General features: G+C 48.7%; 1 protein-coding gene and 1 long non-coding RNA gene across 5 annotated transcripts in view; one reads left to right on the top strand and one right to left on the bottom strand.

The window, feature by feature from the left end:
- Positions 1-3081, top strand: part of LOC116418558 — a 5677-nt gene extending 2596 nt beyond the window's left edge. The window contains exon 2 of the long non-coding RNA XR_004228647.1: positions 2736-3081. This is a non-coding gene — a long non-coding RNA (uncharacterized LOC116418558). The remainder of the gene's footprint in view (positions 1-2735) is intronic.
- Positions 1-8316, bottom strand: part of PKIG (cAMP-dependent protein kinase inhibitor gamma) — a 103705-nt gene extending 95389 nt beyond the window's left edge. For 3 of the 4 annotated variants that reach the window (XM_023227855.2, XM_023227852.2, XM_023227856.2), the window contains exon 1: positions 4808-4940. The gene's annotated coding sequence lies outside the window, so the exon portion shown is untranslated. Of the gene's footprint in view, positions 1-4807; positions 4941-8299 lie in introns of those variants that run through there. The other variant, XM_031934708.1, reaches the window with a different exon arrangement.
- Between the last annotated feature and the right edge of the window lie 981 nt (positions 8317-9297).

Here is a 9297-nt window from a genome sequence, read left to right as displayed (position 1 = left end):
TTTTGAGACGGAGTCTCGCTCTGTCGCCCAGGCTGGAGTGCAGTGGCATGATCTCAGCTCACTGCAAGCTCTGACTCCTGTGTTCACGCCATTCTCCTGCCTCAGCCTCCCGAGTAGGTGGGACTACAGGCACCCACAACCACGCCTGGCTAATTTTTCGTGTTTTTAGTAGAGACGGGGTTTCACCGTGTTAGCCAGGATGGTCTCGATCTCCTGACCTCGTGATCCACCCGCCTTGGCCTCCCAAAGTGCTGGCATTACAAGCATGAGCCACCGCGCCCGGCACCTCTCTGCAATTACATCCTCCAGCCGAGCAATCAGCACTCCCGATTCATTGGCCCCCTACCCACCAAATTATCCTTAAAAACTCTGATCCTTGAGTTTTCGGGGAGGATGATTTGAGTAATAACAAAACTCAGGGCTCCCGCACAGCAGGCTCTGTGTAAATTACTTTGTCTTTTGTAATTCCCCCTTCTTGATTAATCGGCTCTGTCTAGGCAGTGTGCAAGGTGAACCCCTTGGGCAGGTACAATCCCAGCGCTTTGGTAGGCTGAGGCGGGCAGATTGCTTGAGCCCAGGAGTTCAAGACCAGCTTGGGCAACGTAGTGAGAGACCTTACCTCTACAGAAAAATAAAAAACTTAGCCAGGTATGGTGGTATGCACCTGTAGTCCCAGCTACTTGGGAGGCTGAGGTGGGAGGATCCCTTGAGCCTAAGAGGCGGAGGTTGCAGTCAGCAGAGACTGTGCCCTGTGCCACTGCACTGCAGCCTGAGTGACAGAGGGACACCCTGTCTCAAAAAAAAAAAAAAAAGCCAGGCACGGTGGCTTACGCCTGTAATCCCAGCACTTTGGGAGGCCAAGGCAGGCAGATCATGAGGTCAGGAGACCAAGACCATCCTGGCCAATGTGGTGAAGCCCTGTCTCTACTAAAAATACAAAGATTAGCCGGACATGGCAGCACGCTCCTGTAGTCCCATCTACTTGGGAGACTGAGGCAGGAGAATTGCTTAAACCTGGGAGGCAGAGGCTGCAGTGAGCGGAGATCGCACCACTGCACCCCAGCCTATATGACAGAGCGAGACTCCTGTCTCAAACAAACAAACAAAAAGTCTATCCTTAGGGAATTGAGGAAATAAATTATGATACAACCAAAAAATAAAATAGATTACCATAGCAAGAATTAAGACTGACCAAGGTAGATATAGATGTAGATACAGTTTAGATACAGAGCTGTCTTCAAGCTATGTAACCAGCCAGTGGGTTTACCTGGCCTGCTACCTAGACAGAGGGAACTTATCAAGACAGGGGAGTTGCAATAAAGAGTAACTCACACAGAGCCGTCTGTGCTGGAGACCAGAGTTTTATTGTTACTCAAATCAGTCTCCCTGAGCATTCGGGGATCAGTTTTTTATTTGTGTGTTTGTTTTGAGACGGTGTCTGTTGCCCAGGCTGGAGTGCAATGGCACAATCTCCACTCCCTGCAGCCTGTGCCTCCCCAGTTCAAGTGATTCTCCTGCCTCAGTCTCTGCTCTGGAGTAGCTGGGACTACAGACATGCACCACCACACCTAGTTAATTTTTGTATTTTTTTAGTAGGGACGGGGGTTTCACCATGTTGGCCAGGCTGGACTCAAATTCCTAACCTCAAGTGATCCACTTGCCTCAGCCTCCCAAAGTACTAGGATTACAGGCATGAGCCACTGCTCCAGGCTGGGGATCAGAGTTTTTAAGGATAATTTGGTGGGTGGGGGGAAGCCAGTGAGCAAGGAGTGCTGATTGGTCAGGTAGGAGATGAAATCATGGGAAGCTGAAGCTGTCCTCTTGCATTGAGTCAGTTCCTGGGTGCGGGCCACAAGATCAGATGAGCTGGCTTATCAATCTGTGTGGTGCCAGCTGATCCATCAAGTTCAGGGTCTGCAAAATATCTCAAGCGCTGATCTTAGGAAAGGTTTAGGGAAGGTCAGAATCTTGTAGCCTCCAGCTGCATGACAGCTAAACCATAGTTTCTAATCTTGTGGCTAATTTGTTAGTCCAACAAAGTCAGTCTATTACCCAGGCAAGAGGAAGGTTTGTTTTGGGAAGGGGCTGTTATTATCTTTGTTTTACACTATAAGCTAAGTTCCTCCCAAAGTTAGTTCAGCTTACACCCAGGAAGGAACAAGGACAGCTTAAAGGTTAGAATGAAGATGGAGTTAGATCTTTTTCACTGTCTCAGTCATAATTTTGCAAAGGCGGTTTCAGCTATATATATGGCAGTAGTCTCTGAACTAGTCCTGCCATTGCTTCTACTATACCTCAACCCTAACCCATCCCTGCTCCAGTCTTTATTCCAATCAGCAGCCAGAATGATACTTTTGAAAGATAAACATGGCCGGGCACAGTGGCTCATGCCTGTAATCCCAACACTTTGGGAGGCTGAGGCGGGTAGATCACGAGGTCAAGAGTACAAGACCATCCTGGCCAACATGGCGAAACCACGTCTCTACTAAAAATACAAAAATTAGCCAGGTGTGGTGGCGCGCACCTGTAGTCCCAGCTACTCAGGAGGCTGAGGCAGGAGAATTGCTTGAACCCGGGAGGCGGAGGTTGCAGTGAGCCGAGCGAGATCGCACCACTGTACTCCAGCCTGGCGACAGAGTGAGACTCCGTCTCAAAAAAATAAATACATAAAATAAAATGTAAACTGTCAGGCCTCTGAGCCCAAGCCAAGCCATCGCATCCCCTGTGACTTGCAGGTATACACCCAGATGGCCTGAAGTAACTGAAGAATCACAAAAGAAGTGCAAATGGCCTGCCCTGCCTTAACTGATGACATTCCACCACAAAAGAAGTGAAAATGGCCGGTCCTTGCCTTAAGTGATGACATTACCTTGTGAAATTCCCTTTCCTGGCTCAGAAAACTCCCCCACTAAGCACCTTGTGACCTCCACTCCTGCCCGGCAGAGAACAACCCCCCTTTGTAATTTTCCGTTACCTACCCAACTCCTATAAAACGGCTGCACCCTTATATCCCTTTGCTGACTCTCTGTTTGGACTCAGTCTGCCTGCACCCAAGTGAAATAAACAGCCTTGTTGCTCACACAAAGCCTGTTCGTGGTGTCTTCACACGGATGCGCACGACATAAACATGATTGGCACGGTGGCTGAAAGCTTTTTTTTGAAACTCCATCTCAAAAAAAAAGGTAAACATGACCATGTCCCTCACCTGCTCAAAAGCTTTCAACTGTTTCCCCATTACATTTAGAATAAGATCTAGAGTTGTCACCATCAACAAGGCTGGAAGTGAACTGCCCCCTGAATACTTGTCCAACCTCATCTCTCACCATTTTCCCTCTAAGCTGTCACCATTGGAGGGTGTCCAGGTTCTTGGCATCTTGAACAAAGAATTGGACACAACACACAAAGCAAGAAGAAATGAAAGGATGTATTGAAAATGCAAGTACAGGCTGGGCACGGCGGCTCACGCCTGTAATCCCAGCACTTTGGGAGGCTGAGGCACGTGGATCACGAGGTCAGGAGTTCGAGACCAGCCTGGCCAACATGGTGAAACCCCGTCTCCACTGAAAATACAAAAATTAGCTGGGCGTGGTAGCACACACCTGTAATCCTAGCTACTCAGGAGCCTGAGGCAAGAGATTTGCTTTGAACCTGGGAGGCGGAGGTTGCAGTGAGCCGAGTTCGAGCCACTGTACTCCAGCCTGGGCCACAGAGCAAGACTCCAGCTCACCAATACACTCCACAGTGTGGGAGGGGGCCCAAGCATAGGGGCTCAAGGGCCCCTGTTACAGAATTTTGGGGAGTTTACCCTCTACTTGGGACACACCCTATGTAAATGAAGAGGATGAAGTAGCATTACAAAGTCATTTACTCGGCCTACACCCTATGGAGAGGATATTTCCTGTCATAGCTGAAGTGTGAATCGGCCTTTTGTTCCCTGCCTCCAGACCCTGTTTGTCTGCCTCAAAGCATGCTTTCATCTCAGGGCATTTTCTCCTGCTCTTCCTCCAGATATCTTTATGGCTTGCTTCCTCACTTCACTCATGTCTGTGCCCCAGTGTCAAGCCCTCTAAAAGACCTGCCCAGACTACTCTTGAAAATAGTAGGGCCGGGCACAGTGGCTCATTGCTGTAATCCCAGCACTTTGGAAAGCCTAGGTGCGCGGATCACTTGAGGTCACGCGTTCAAGACCAGCCTGGCTAACATGGCGAAACCCTGTCTCTACTAAAAATACAAAAATAAGCCAGGTGTGGTGGTATGTGCCTGTAATTCCAGCTACTGGGGAGGCTGAGGCATGAGTATTGTGTGATACTGAAAGAGATCAGACACATTCCTCAGCCCTGGGCCCAACACAAACACATTCCTCAGCCCTGGGCCCAACACAAACACATTCCTCCATATATCTCAACTTCCTGGGCCCAACATAAACACATTCCTCAACTCAGAGACAACCATATATCTCAATTTTGGAAAAACACCACCTGGAGAGTTCCCGATAAGGTCACAACCGTTTGTGGTTTTACTGAAAGCACGGGAACCAACAGAAAACTGCTAAATGTATATATTAAAATGTTAACCAATTGTAATGCTGTAACCAAAAGAATTCCCTTGTTCCTCTGTAACCTTACATATCCTGTTTACATCGGGCTATAAAAGGCGAGCACACGCCTCGTTCAGGGCCCTCTTGTATGCTGTGGAACGGAGGGACCAAGTTCGAACTTGCAGTAAAGATCCTTGCCGCTTGGCTTTGACTCTGGACTCTGGTGGTCTTCTTTGGGGAATAAACGGTCTGGGCATAACAATACCTTACCTTGTTTTAATATGAATAGACAGACTCTCCTTTAGCTGAGAAAGCCAGAGGGACTCCATTTGGCTCCTTCATTTGTAAGACATCAAGGGCTCCTTACCCACCCCCTTCCTCAAGGACTTAACTTATGCAAGCTGACTCCCAGCACACCAAAGAGTGCAATTAACTGATAAGGTACTGTGGCAAGCTATGTCCACAGTTCTAGGAATTGGCCCGGGTGATAGTACTCTAAAGCCCCCGCGTTTGTGTCCGGCAGATAGCACCCAGAGCCCCTGCACCTATCACCTTGTGATGAATTTAAACCCCTGCACCTGGAACTGTTTGTTTTCCTGTAACCATTTGTCTTTTTAACTTTTTTTTACCTGTTTTTACTTCTGTGAGATTGCTTCAGCTCGATTCCCCCTCCCCTTTCCAAACCAAAGTATAAAAGAAAATCCAGCCCCTTCTTCAGGGCCGAGAGAATTTTGAGCGCTAGCTGTCTCTTGGTTGCCGGCTAATAAAGGACTCCTGAATTCGTCTCAAAGTGTGACATTTCTCTAACTCCCTTGGTTACAACAATTACTTCAACCCAGGAGGCTGAGGTTGCAGTGACGTGAGATCATGCTGCTGCACTCCAGCCTGGGTGACGGAGTGAGACCCTGTCTCAAAAAAAAAAAAATAATTAAAATTTAAAAAAGAAAAGAAAGGCCGGGCGCGGTGGCTCAAGCCTGTAATCCCAGCACTTTGGGAGGCCGAGACGGGCGGATCACGAGGTCAGGAGATCGAGACCATCCTGGTTAACACAGTGAAACCCCGTCTCTACTAAAAATACAAAAAACTAGCCGGGCGAGGTGGCGGCGCCTGTAGTCCCAGCTACTTGGGAGGCTGAGGCAGGAGAATGGCGTAAACCCGGGAGGCGGAGCTTGCAGTAAGCTGAGATCCGGCCACTGCACTCCAGCCTGGGCGACAGAGCGAGACTCCGTCTCAAAAAAAAAAAAAAAAAAAAAAGAAAAGAAAATAGACCCCCACCAACTCTGTGTTCTCCTTTCTTTTTTCACAGCTTTTTGTCTGTCTGACTGTTATATTATATATGTGTGTGTTTGTTGCTTGTCTTTTTCCCCTACAGCATAAGATCTTTTAAGGGTGGGCGCTTTGTTTTGTTCTCTACTATTTTCTCATCACTGGCAACAGTGCCTGACACATAGTAATAGCTTGGTAAATATTTATTGAATGAACAGATAAGTGAAAAAAAAAAGCAGCGGGTGGATCACCTGAGGTCAAGAATTCAAGACGAGCGTGGCCAACGTGGTGAAAACCTGTCTCTACTATAAATACAAAAAAAATTTAGCCAGGCGTGGTGGTGGGCACTTGTAATCCTAGCTACTCTGGAGGCTGAGGCAGGACAATCACTTGAACTCAGTAGGCGGAGGTTGCAGTGAGCCGAGACTGTGCCACTGCACTCCAGCCTGGGCGACAGAGTAAGACTCCATCTCAAAAAAAGAAAAGAATGCCATCACATGTAAAAAGTAGTGATGGGTAATAATGTTGGCATATGCATATTCCAGTAGGAACTCTGGAAGGAGATCTGGGAGATGAGGGTGGGGAAAGGGTGGGAAGGACACTTCATTTTCACAGTGTGCTCCTTTATGCAGTATTTTATAACCAAGTACATGTGTTATCTTTTCAACAACATATGGGGGAAACCTAGGTTTTTTCACTCGCGTCCCTGTGAAGAGACCACCAAACAGGTTTTGCGTGAGCAACAAGGCTGTTTATTTCACCTGGGTGCAGGCGGGCTGAGTCCGAAAAGAGATTCAGCAAAGGGAGATAGGGGTGGGGCCGTTTTATAGGATTTGGGTAGGTAGGTAAAGGAAAATTACAGTCAAAGAGGGTTGTTCTCTAGCGGGCAGGGGCAGGGTCACAAGGTGCTCAGCGGGGGAGCTTTTGAGCCAGGATGAGCCAGGAGAAGGAATTTCACAAGGTAATGTCATCAGTTAAGGCAGGAACAGGCCATTTTCACTTCTTTTGTGGTAGAATGTCATCAGTTAAGGCAGGAACCTGCCATCTGGATGTGTACGTGCAGGTCACAGGGGATATGATGGCTTAGCTTGGGCTCAGAGGCCTGACAGGTTTGACAACAGATATGTAAAGATGGGAGGAGCTGCCTTGGGTGGCAGTGAGTCCCCTACCCTAGAAGAGATGTTGCTGAGGGGTTCCTGCCTGAGGTGGGAGATTGGAGTAGATGATCTCAAAGACCTGCTCTCCTCCCTTTGGCCAAGTAGAGGTGACACACTCAACCAGTTAGGGCCAGAAACACTAAGAGATGCGTGGGATCCTACATTTGGAAGGACAAATGCTTGCAGGTTAGAAAGTGAAAAACTGTTCAGCTGACAGCTAGACCTAATGTTTCTAATGGAACATAAACAGTGATCACAGAATATAAACAAAGATCAGACAAGACCACCATGTAGTTGGAACAAGACACAGACAAAGCCACTCTGGTACCACAAATAGGACTCAACTGATTTGTTTTTCTAAGACCAGCCAAGCGAGCACAAAAGAACCAGCGGGTAGGCAAGTGTAGGAGCAAAACTGCAAGTTTATTTTGGTCACCTAAGGTGTGAGGAAGAGGTCTGTTGGCCTCTGGCAAAGAAGGCCGGCAGAGTCCCCCGGTTGGGGCTCTCAGACGGAGTTCCTGCAGTCCCGACATCCCGACAGGAGTGGGGCTGGGAAGTCCGCGTGGGACCCTGGCCGAGAGCAGCTTTTCTAGGAGTGGGAGGGCAATAGGCGGGGCACGGGCGTGTCGGGGAGGCGTTCCACAGGTGCGACCAGGTAAATCTTGGTCTCTATGGATTGACATCACCTGGCGCATGCCCAGTTGATCTGCACCTTCCCGGGTGCCTGCATTTTCGCGCGTGCAGGAAAAGTTGGTGGTGAAGAAGAACCCAGAAGTGTACCATCTTGCCTCCGTTCGTCCAAACAGTCCAACCTTTTATTGATAATAGTGATAAAGGGGCGCTGTGGTCTGTCTGGCTACTTCCTGCTGTTAAGGGGCATTGTTAAGGTCAGGGCCCATGGTTGGCATTTGGACGTACGGAATCTTGGCACGGAGAAATTTGATCAAAATGGGGACAAAACATAAAATAAGGCACAGTATTAGTATAGGAATGAGGAATGGAAGCATTTGTTGGAATATGGGCAAAACCCAGAAGGATGGTCCTGGCAAGGTTGGGGAGTATGAGATAGTTAAGAAAATTTAGTAAGTTTGAGGCGAGTAGGGGAAAGCCAAACTGATTTCCACTGATTGCTTTCGGTAGGGGCCCTTTTTAGTTGGGAATGAGGAACGAGTGCGCAAAGTAGTTATTGGCCAGGCAGCAATTAAGGAGTGGAGTTTTTCGTGGAGTGGATGGCTTTCCACTTATTCCTACTACAGAGATATTGGATGGAAGGCTAGGTCCAGAGAAGGATGGCAAAACAGAATAGGTAGCCTCACTGTTGATTAAAAAATTGTCTTACCTGCTACCAGGAGAGTTACCCGTGGCTCGGCGAGGGTGATGGGGGTCCCCGAGTCTCGGCACCTTCAGTTGTCGTCGTCGTCCAGATGTAGGAGCTGGAAGGAGCTCCCAGGATCCTGGGAAAGGGGGTCACGTGGAGGCGTGGCACCTGTTCTCAGGGTGGGGCAATCAGACTTCCAGTGTCCTCCCTGCTGGCAAGCAGGGCAGGGGGTTGCTGGTGGACGAGGGTTAGGACATTCACTGGCCTAATGTCCTGATGCCTTGCACTTATAGCAAGGCTGCGTTGGGGCTCGGGGACCTTGCGGACACCTGTTAGCATAGTGTCCTGCCTTGCTGCACTTATAGCAGGCTCCTTTTGTAGCTTTGGAGTCTGCGGAGTGTGTGTTCTCTGGTCTGGGGTTACGACTGGGCTGTAAAGCCGCTGCTAGGAGCTGTAACTTCTGTTCAAGGCGAGCCTGCCGTCTCCTCTCTGGAGTTATAGACCTTAAAGGCTAATTTAACTAGGTCTTGTATTGGTGTCTGAGGACCATCCTCTACCTTTTGAAGTTTTTTACGAATGTCAGGAGCTGATTGAGAAATGAAATAAGACGCCAAAATGGTGGCCCCTGTGGGGGAGGCCGGATCTAACCGGGTATACTGGGTTAGAACCTCAGTCAGTTTAGGGTAGAGGTTAGGATAACCTGGAGGTCATGCCAAGTTAAGTCATGGGCCTGACAAAGGTGTCTAAATTCCTTTATGTATATGGTAGGATTAGCTGAGAAATCACCTAAACGCTTTTCAATTTTGGAAAGATTGGCCAATGAAAAAGGGACATGTACTCTGACTAGCCCCTCCACCCCAGCTACCTCTCGCAAAGGCGCTAACACTGTAAGAGGGTGTGGGCAGAGATAGGGGACTGAAGACAGCCAGTTGGGGGCCCTGAAGGAGGCATGGGACCGAGTGGATTATTAGTAGATAAGGAGGAGGAAGGAGGAGTCTGGATGGGGGGAGGAGGAGGAG

The sequence above is a fragment of the Piliocolobus tephrosceles genome, chromosome 20 (genome assembly GCF_002776525.5).
Source record: "Piliocolobus tephrosceles isolate RC106 chromosome 20, ASM277652v3, whole genome shotgun sequence".
NCBI lineage: Eukaryota > Metazoa > Chordata > Mammalia > Primates > Cercopithecidae > Piliocolobus > Piliocolobus tephrosceles.
The sequence above is the reverse complement of the archived record's forward strand: the minus strand, read 5'-3'. Positions and strand labels throughout refer to the sequence as shown.